Source organism: Malurus melanocephalus, unplaced genomic scaffold (assembly GCF_030028575.1).
Source record: "Malurus melanocephalus ecotype Western Australia unplaced genomic scaffold, MMel_1.1 scaffold_442, whole genome shotgun sequence".
Taxonomy (NCBI): domain Eukaryota; kingdom Metazoa; phylum Chordata; class Aves; order Passeriformes; family Maluridae; genus Malurus; species Malurus melanocephalus.
This window is the reverse complement of record NW_026623674.1, coordinates 191,825-202,039: the sequence shown is the minus strand read 5'-3', so window position 1 is coordinate 202,039 and position 10,215 is coordinate 191,825. Positions and strand designations below refer to the sequence as shown.

The window sequence follows — 10,215 nt, the reverse complement described above, 5'->3', positions numbered from 1 at the left end:
TTAGTGGGAGACTTCCACAACCACCAAATTAAAGATAAGGCAGGCGTTCTTGCAGAACTGTGATATCATATATTTCCGTACCCATATATGGTGATGATGGTAATGTTACACCACGCTTACTGTATAAATACGTGRCAATTTTAAGCGAAGGCAGGTGGGTTAGAGGAGATTCCCCTCACCTCCAGCGCTGCAATAAACCAATACCTGCTCTATAGACACCGSTCTAYGGGATTTTATTTCTAGCCTTTTTCGGGCATCTTTATGAACTTGCACTTTAGCTGTAACCTAGAGAATTCACTCAAAAGTGTTGACATTTCATTCAGAACAAGTTTATTTCAGGCTGTGCTATGGAAACAGGGTTAAAGAGTGATATTTAAACTCAGYATCACAGCAAGGAAAACACTTTATCAAACTGTGACAAGCCAGGCCACCTGTCGCTTGAAGCATCTTCCTTTGCCGTGGTCTGAAATAAAAGTGTKGAAGCGAGTTTAGCTAAGGACACACTGGCCAAAAGGAACAGTTGGTTCCAAGCCTGTCAAATCTCGCTGCCTGGCTGAGAGGTTCGAATTGCTCACCGGCCTCGGACCACGTCTGCTGTGGATTCAGCTGGGCAAGGGCAAAGGCGGTGATGGAGAGAAGACCGAGACACGCTTCCCGGTGTCCTTCACCACACCTCCAGCCCGGTCAGCAATCGCGGGGCTCCGGTTACCGTCCAGGCACACAGGGAGCAACTTTTCCCGGTTAGTGCCGGSGGCGGGGGCTCTTGTCTCTGATCCCATCTCGGCATCCTCAGGCTGCACATACCAGAGGTGGAACCAACCACAGCTGGATTGACCAGCAAGTCCCGAACTCTCCAAGAGATGGCACTGAAGGGGGATGCAAGGGGAGGCGCGAGAGGAGGATAAAATCTCGCTGTGCCACCGGGCGGGGGGCTCTGCCCTCTTTTGAGAGAGCCGGGACCGGTACTACCCGACCCGCCACCAAAGCTTCTTGCCAGGGGTAGCGCAGGGCAGGGACTCGAGAAGGGAGTGTCCGGTTAACTCTGAAACACGAACACACTGTACAACCAGCCATCGAAGCGCCTGCAATGCGCCGCGTCCACGAACACAACCCCACGACAGTTCCTCCCTCAGGCCCTCCGGCAGCTTCCCCCTCCCTGCCCCGAGAAGCTCCCGACCCCCCCAAAATGGCGGCCGCTCCCACCCCGCCCTCTCCAGGGCCGGGAGCGGACGCCGCGGAGCCGCTCCACGGCCGGGCCGGGCCGCCATCCCCCGCCCCACTGCCGCTGACGTCAAGCACCGCCCGGCACCGCGGCCCTCCCCTCATTGTCAGCGCCCGCACCCGTCGTCCGAGTCCCGGAGCCCCTCGCGGGCTGCGGCTGCCCAAGCCCGGGCTGGGAGGGAGGGAAGTCTGGCCGCTCCTGCTGCCCAGGTAGGCAGAAGTGGGTGATGAAGGGGCGGCGGGCGGGGGGTGCCGCAGACCGGCGGGGCGGGGAGGAATTTGAGGCATCCGCTTTGTCTTTGACCGCCGCCGCCGCCTTCCCGTCCCTTCCCGGGCGGAACGAGCGGGTGCCTCAAGGCCGGGTCGCCCGCGGGGGATCCTCGCAGCCGCCGCCACCCGCGGGYGACCCGGCCCTGAGGTGCCCGGCGGGGCCTCGGCTCCCGCTCGGAAATGGAGCCGCCGTCGGGCTCCTTCCGACGGGACCGGAACAGCCGCTTTCCTGAGCGGAGAGCGGCCCCGTCCCCGCCCGGGAAGGGCACGATCCCGCCGCTCCTCTCTGCCGCCAGCTGCCCTCAAGGAAGATCCTCAACCCTTTGGTGGAGTTGAGATTTTGGAGGTTTCCAGGCGCTTAACGCGTTTTCTGTGGCTAACATTTTTTTTTTCCTTGCTGCAGCCACATACTCCCTTTCCTGTTGCTTRTTTTCCCCGAATTCCTTCTTTCCCAGCCCGCCCACGTTTGATATAATTATTAGCGTTCTTTTGTATATGTGAATATATATATATTTTCTGACCCTCTGACTTTGTTAATCACTTCAGTCTTTGCTCCTCCGTCGTGAGGGAGTTAATTGATGGAACACTGTGAAACTTTTCCTCTTTCGAAAATTTCTGAAAATTGCCCCATTTGGCTTTGTCAGGTGTCTCATGTGCTGGCATGTGAAGCCGTGGCACAGCAGACCTTTGCTGGTTGTCCTTGGTGATCGCGCTTTTATTGCAAATCTGCATTTTTCCCCCCTTCTAATGCTAAATCTGAAGCCTTTTAACCAATTAAACACAAGTTAAAGTGACCATCCTAACTAATCAGCATATTTGAGTTAGGTGCAGTGGGAGTAGATTTTAMTTGGTGTGTAAATGCTGTTAAAATTCTCCACAAAAATCAGGGGAAGGAGCGCTCATCGCTGCCGCGTGTGCTGGGGTTGTTCCTTATCGAGTCTCGCCGAGAGCCGCTGGGGTGGGCGAGCGCCTTTCCTAGCAGYACCACAGTGATGACAGTGGAAACGGGGGATTTTTACAACCTGGAATAGTCTCTGGCATTCCGCGTTTAGGGGAAAAAAATGCAGTAACTTATCACATGCCTACAGCCTCTTGGCAGAGGTATGCGTCTGCTGACCCGCAGGACATTGAGGGGGGACGTTGTTCCCCAGTGTTACAGTCTGTGCAAGTACAGAACCAGCAGCTCTGTGCTCTGGTCAGTTTGTGCCGCCAGTAGCCAAGTGGCATATTTCGGCAGGGACAGCGTGCTCTGTGGCTGCTTTGCATTTGCGGCACTTGCAGAAGTGTTATTCCTCCGTTGTGTTGGCTCTGCAGCAGTAAGGACATTGCCTGCCAGGCTGATGCCCCCACCCTGGGACTCGTGGAGGCCGGAGGGAGTGATAGTTGTGCAGGGTCCTGGAGTGCAAGACCCCTCCTGGGCATGGGACCTCCTCACCAGCATCGTGCCTGGATGCCTGGRGCTGCTCAGGGCAGCCAGCCCTCTGTAACGCTGCAAGGAGGAGGAGGACATGGAGAGCTGATTGCTGTGTTTCTTTTGGACATGTGTCTGAAAGTTCCTGTGGGAAGGAATTAATTTGGGCAAGGGAGTGTGGGAGAACAGCACAGTTCAAGAGTAGTTAGATCCCCTGTGTCTTCTGGTCTAAGTAGCCCTTCAACTTCCTCATAATGCTATGAAATGGTAAAGTTTTTGCACCCCAGTTCAGGGTGGTCTGACCGACACTGACTGCCTAGGAAGTAGAAATGAATTGCAACAGCATGGACTTTTCACTTCTTTTCCAGCTTTCTCTGTGTTCTGAAAATTGCCTAGCTGAGAATAAGTTATTGATTTTCTTTATTTAATATGAGGCTAGGAATTGTAGGCTAACTTGTTGTTACTCTTGTTAAAAAAGAGAYGTCTCAAATGTGGCTATTACAAGAAATTATAATATTTACATGCCCAGTATGCCTTGCAGTCTAGACCATGTTATTTTGTATGTTCAGATGGGTTGGTGGTTACATCTTTGAGCATGACCTTACCAGAGTATTGTACCCAGGCACTCTGAGGTTGTGCACCAAGCAACTCTTCCTTCCCACCGTGGGCTGTGGTTSGTAAGGAACCAGAAGCCTCTTTCCTCATGGAAGCTTTTCAAAAAATACGGCTGGCATTACTGAGCCAAATGAAAAAAAAGAAAAGGACAATTTTGATACAATTGTTACATTAAAATGAAAAAAAAATAATCTCTTTAGGAGATCGTTTTGTTTGGAAGATTCCCACGAGGGTGATGATTTGTAGTAGTAATRTATTTTGCACTAACTAGTGTACTGCAGGTCATGGGAACCCTTAAAATGTGTTGAAAGAGAGAACCTTTGTTGCGATGGTTATGGCATGATTACTTACATCTTAGCAAGTCTAAGGCCTGCTGTACAGACTTTTTGCCTTGGGTAATGGTTGTATTCACACACGTGAAGTAGAAAGCATGAATGTTTTCAGATGCTTGGTGGTAGCTGATGAGCAAGGTGTTTGTCAGCACTTCCTGCGTTCCCAAAGCTGGTGGTTGGCTTTGTCTTTCCATGCTGTTATTCTCTCTGCTTTCAGTGGGCTGAATCTTTGAAAGGCTTAGTCCTTTAACTTGATCTCCTCTTCCCTCTGTAGCCACCAAAGGTGTGATTAATCTCYCTGTCCAAGCTCAGCTGTTTGCCAGGGTAACAGGGGCTGGCAGCCTTCTCCTGGTGGTGACTGCACATACTGTGGACAGTCACATCTCTCTGGATTTGAGGGTTTAGAGCTGGTGACAGGAATCAGTTTGGTGGAAAACCCACAAACCTTTAACTGTCCAGATTTAGGAGCCTTCATAACCACCCTGATTGAGAAAGCATGCCAGGCATGCCATTCCCATGAAGTCGGTGGGGTTTGGGTTGATTCAGCAGCCTGAAAACCAGTGCTTTTTGAGATGATCAAATATAAAGTGTGGCATTGGATGTCAGCCATYAGAATGTGGCAATTTAGGCCTTAATGCTTTTGTGTCTCTGGCGGTRTCTTAGGTTTTGGCAGTGATATTCCCCTGCGGAGGCCCTAATCTTGGCAGGTAAGGGGTTGTAAGGATGCCTCAGCCCTATGTTCTTTATCTCTCACCAATGTGGAGTAGGATATGCAGGTGCAACACACAGCTTTACCTAAGCTACAGCAGCATGCACAGAAGCATGAATGCTATGCACAGGCAGTTTCTGTTTCCTTTTCTGTAGAAGAAAGCTGAGAATATTTTGGTGCTTTCTTGTAGTAGTTATGCAGCGAACATAATATTTGCATTCCTGAACRTTTGAATTTCTCATAAAAACACAGTCCAGAAAGGTGAATGCACCCTGTGAGTGATGGGCTGAAAAGAGAGGGGGCATTTAGAAAAAAATGAGTTTTAATGTTGTACTTAGCACTCAGGCTATTCTGCAGCCTTGAGTGCCATGAGAGGCTCTTCCCATAGCAGAGCCCCTTAGGATCCACAGCAAAAAACCCAGGAATGAAAGGGATAATTTCTTTGCTAACAAAATTGCTAATATACGGGTGTGAAGTAGAAGAACACGTAAGCTGGTAAGTTTGTTTATGTATGATAGTGGGCAGATGAGAGCGGCTGCTTGCTCTTGTCAAGTTGGAGGAGAGATTGGGATTTTCACATCCTTTCCAGTCATGRATCTGGGAAGCACTGCATCAGTGCAGGTGGGAATTGTGCCTGGAGGAGAGTTTGCCTTTTGCCTTGTCCTAACTACTTTCTCCTCCAAGTGCCCCTTCTAGCCCTGSCCCAGCTGACAAAAACTCCAAGGAGCCATGTTCAGGGAGTTGATCTGGGTGAAAATTAACCATCAGCCTCCCCCCCCACACACACTCTCTTTAGCCCTGTCCGATTCYCAGCCTGGCTGCAGGGCTACTTTACTCTGGCCAATGGAGGGGAGCAAGAGGCTAAATGGGGGCAGATGCAGTGCAGGGCCACCTGAAAATGGCTATAAAATTGAAGTTTGAGGATCTGGTCCAAAGTCTGTGAKGTTATTTGTGCAGTAATAGCATCCCTTGAGCATACTAAGCATTGCTGCCTGTGTTGAGATCTCTGTCACCACCATGCTTTCGTAGTGAGTTTGGATGTGCTACCTTTGCAAAGTTCCTGTCTGCATGAAGTGCTGCCCACGTTTGGGCAGAGGAGTGGAGACATCATGTTTAAAGGACTTCRGTGAAAAATTTCCCACATTTATTAAGTCCCAATCCTTTCGGCCCTGTTTGTCAGRGCTTCCTTGGATTGAGCAAACCTCAAACATCTTCCCTGCAAAGTAACTTCAGAGTCTGGGCTCTGAGCAACTGTTTTGAACTTGGGCCAGCAAAGTGCACTGGTCTCACGTGTGTAAATACTTTGTGTGAGCTGGAAACTTCCGTATGGCTGCTCCTTGGCCTGCTGGAGCATAATCGCTGTTATCTTGCCCTGCCCTGTCCTGTCTGTCAGAGGASCAGCTGTCCCCAGCCCAGCCATGCTCACTACATTCCCTTGGTGGCAGTGAAGCAGACTGGCCTCGTTGCCTTGGCASATCCCACTCTGACAGGTGGGCTCCTGGGTGCTTTAGGATGAAGCARTGAGAGACATGGAGCGTCAAGTGTGGATACTTTCTCTTCACTTCTCCTTGCTGGCTGCCCTGGTTTGTGATGAATGTGGCGATTTTGCCACTTCAAGTCACAAAGGGGAAAGTGTAGGCTTTAATGATTTTTTATTAGTATGTGGCGGACAAGCCCCTGCATGTAAACATTTATAGTTCTGAATTTTCTGAGCTAATTCATTTTTAAGTCCTAGATTAAGTCATAGTTTGACCTGCTGTACTGCCTAGGCCATAGTATCAAACCTTACTTAGTATCAAATTAACACATTAACTCAGCCGGTTTTGAGGTTTGTGATTTCAACTTGCAAACTTGATGCCTAGAGGGTGGGGGGAGGGGCCATTGATCTAAATAAGATTTTTTTTTTGCCACAGAGCCCCATGTTTCTTGCTTGGATTTGTGATTGTTTGGCTCAGAAGTAGTAGGACTAATTTCATTCAGACCCCTTGCAAATAGTGTTGTGGCTGTCCTTGAGTGCACACTGCACGCCTCCGAGAAAGCAGAGCACAGGAGATGAGAACCAAGGCTTTCTTAGCCCTGGTAGGATTCAGCTTTGGTGGTTAATATTACAAAACCACTGGAGCTTGGGGCTCATGTGTCAGGCTGCACAGTAGGAGAGGAAAGCATCTGTGGCTGTAGACAGGTGATTTGAGAGGGCTGCCTGGTCTGTGTCRTGGCACAGCAGTCCCGTGGGGCAGCTGAGGAAGGTGCCTTCTGGTGGCACACATCACCTCTATCCAGGACAGCAGCTCTCCCACTTTGGGGGCCCGTGGGCAGCATGTAACAGGTCATGCCATTGACTGCTCCCCTCTCCTCAGAGGGTGCAGGAGCTGGTGACAGCAAGTACCCTGCCCTGGAAGTGCAAGTGCCTAGGTGGGTAAAGGTGGCATGAGAGCAAAAGAGGGAGCACGTTGTTGTGTGATGTAGTAGGGCCTGTGTTCTTACATCTCATGTAAGTGTTGCAGTGTTTTAATTGACCTCTAAAAAAYGCCAGCTTCATCCTAAGCTGAAAATGTCTTTCTGCATGACTGATCASGATGAACGTAAGCTCCAGCAACTCTTTAATTAGCTCAAGAATGTTTCCCTTTACCTTGAATGTTTACTTTTCACATTTTCCTCATTATTGCATGCAATGCAGTGCTTGCAGAAACGTAGAACAGCTCTGGGCTGTGCAGTGATGGCTGCTGACAGCATGGCTCTGCTGCTTGGTGTTGTCAGCCCTGCCACCCATCCTGCATGCCGCACAGCTCCGTTCAGATGGGAGTGACAGCTTTTGCTGCAGTGCTGCACCCTCTGTACATGTTGCAGCAAAATCTGTCAGACTTGATTTTCACATTCATTCTCAAAATTGCTGTAACAGAAATTCCTTTTGTATGCATTATCTGGGTCTTAAAATTCACCCYGAACATTAAGGCTGTCTTCTCCATTGGATTGGTTTGAAAATCACAGGATATGTTCCCAAAGCTGAAAGGAGGCTGCAGAGGCTCCAAGGTTATGCTGATCATCTGATTCCACTGCAGCACTTTCAGCTGCTTGTGCCTTTGAGGTGCCTGTGCTTCACGTGGGAGTGCAGTGGGTTACCTTAAAGGGAAAATCTGATGAAACTGCTTCAAGAACTTGTTGTTACATGTGATATCTTACTGAAATTTACTGGAATAGAATGGAGATTCCTGACCTAGGATCTGGAACAGAGCTGCAAAAACACTGATTTCTCAGGTAGTGTGAATAATTTGGAAATATGTCTGTTTTTATTAGAAAACAATAATTTCTGGATGATAATAAATAACTACTAGTACTGCTTCRTGGTGAAAATTGGAATTTGAAGCAATTGAGAATTCCTAATGAAKCCTCTCACTCTGTTGTCTGCATCCCATTCGGTATAGTTTTTCTTCAGGATGGTTTTTAATATTGTTGGGTGTGACTAATGTCTTTGCATAAAGGTATCTTGTGTAACGTGGGTGTTGATGTTTCTATATGAATTTTGGCTGTTAGTATAAACTGACTTCCTATGCTCTAGTATTCTCTGGATGTTACCTTTTTGTGTTGGGCAKAGCATGGGAACAAGAAGCAGAGTCTGGAATAGGGCTTTTCCTTTTGTCTGTAACCACTGTCAGAGGTGCTGCGAGGGGGAGAGCGAGTATCAGCAGTGCTTTGGGAAAGCTGTGAAATTGTGTTTGAAGGTGACTGCAGGAGCAATGCTGCAGTGGAGCATTACCAAGCTGTGGAGGTGGGGAACTCTTCCATCAGTCACTAGAGGCACACAGGGCAGAGATTACTGGGGAAATCTCTGGGAAGATGGGGTAGCTCTCTGGGGTGTAGTCTCTGCAGAGTGTAGACCTCAAACAGACTGTGCATAGCTGGTGTTTWAGAGCTGGGCTGAGAGGCTGGCTTGAGGTGTGGGAAGAGAGAAAGAGCAACTGCTGAGTGCAGGGTAACATCTGTGCCTTGCTGTTTGCCTTGATTGCCAGGTRGCACTCCTCAGACCTGGGTCACCTGCCCCACATTTCCCTCCTCGAGGAGCAGGAGGGCAAGCCCCATTCTCTAGCTTGCTTTCTTTGACTGTCTTACAACAGAAACATGCTCCCAAGTCCTTACACACAGATCATCTCCATTCACTTTTCCTCTGCTACCCACACTTTGAGCTGATTTGCAGAGCAGGGTGGGGTTTGTTTATTTTTGTTGGGTTTTTTTTGTTTGTTTCTTTTTTTTTGGTTGGTTGGGGTTTTTTTGTGGTTTTTTTTTTTGTGTTTTTTTTTTTGTTTGTTTGTTTTCTGTTTTTTTAATAATCTCTACCCTGTGTGCCTCTAGTGACTGCTGTGATTGCTGAAGCATGTGGCTGAGAGTTCAGCACAGTTCTTGCTTAGGAGCACAGCTGTATGCTAGCTAGTGGGGCAGACAGACTTGCAAAAGCAAGAATGGCAGCAGCAAGCTGGATAGGTCAGCAAAGCACTGGCAGCATGGCAGTGACTGCATGTGAGGCAGATCAAGAGGAGGTTGTTCTCTTCTGCTCAGCACTGATGAGGTGGTGTCTGAAGTGTCATGAGATTCAGGTGGATSTTTCACTGGMCYAKGTCACCTWAARCCCCATCCAACTTGACCTTGATCWCTTCYAGGGATGGGGCATCCACAGCTTCTTTGGGCAACTTGTGCCAGTGACTCACYACCTTCACAGGGAAGAATTTCTTCCAAATATCCAAKCTTAACTTACCCTCTTTTAGTTTGGAACCATTGCTCACATCCCATCACTGCAGCATATGGTAAAATGTCTCTTTGTGTCTTTCTTATAAAYCCTCTTTATAAATTGAAAGGCCACTATAAGATCTCCCTGGAGTCTTCTCTTTTCCAGAYTGAACAGCCCCAACTCTCTCAGCCCTTCTTCACAAAAGTTACAGCCCTTGGATCTTTTTTGTGGCCTCTTGTGCCCCTGCTTTCTGAGGGAGTAGTCTTTCTGAGGATTCCAGAACTCCAGATGTGGTGTTCCCAGATGGGGTCTCATGAGAGCAGAGCAGGAGAATCACTTCCCTTGACCTGCTGGCCATAATTTTTTTGATTCAGTCAAGGACACTGTTGTCTTTCTAGGGTGCAAGCACACATTGCTGGGTCATATCCAATTTTTTTACTACCAATACCCCCAACTCTGTCTCTGCAGGGTTGCTCTCAATCCATTTATCTGCCAGTCTGGACTGATGCTGGAAATTGCGCCACTCTRAGTGCAGCATGGTAAATTCTGGCTGAACATAAAGGAAAATAATTTTCTCCCTGTGATTGTTCTGACAGAGAACAGCCGAGGGSTTGGGGAATTTCTGACGCTGGAGATTTTCATGACTTAATGCAGTCCTAAGCAACCTGCTTCAGCTTTGGACACTAACACTGAAATGGGAGCTGAACTGGGGTAATTTCATCCCCTCACTGCCAACTAAGATGAGGGGGGAAATGTGAATTTCTTATTCTTTCCCTCCTCTGTAGAAAGGAGCAGTATGGTGATGGTAGCAGTGTGGTCCTGTCTCAGTACAGCCATGCCAGTCCTTCCTTCCTTCCTTCCTTCCTTCCTTCCTTCCTTCCTTCCTTCCTTCCTTCCTTCCTTCCTTCCTTCCTTCCTTCCTTCCTTCCTTCCTTCC

At 48.7% G+C, this 10,215-nt stretch overlaps 1 protein-coding gene across 1 annotated transcript in view; it reads left to right on the top strand.

Moving 5' to 3' along the window:
* The first annotated feature begins 1,313 nt into the window (after positions 1-1,313).
* LUZP1 (leucine zipper protein 1) overlaps positions 1,314-10,215 on the top strand; it is a 38,416-nt gene continuing 29,514 nt past the window's right edge. The window contains exon 1 of the mRNA XM_057380269.1: positions 1,314-1,431. The gene's annotated coding sequence lies outside the window, so the exon portion shown is untranslated. The remainder of the gene's footprint in view (positions 1,432-10,215) is intronic.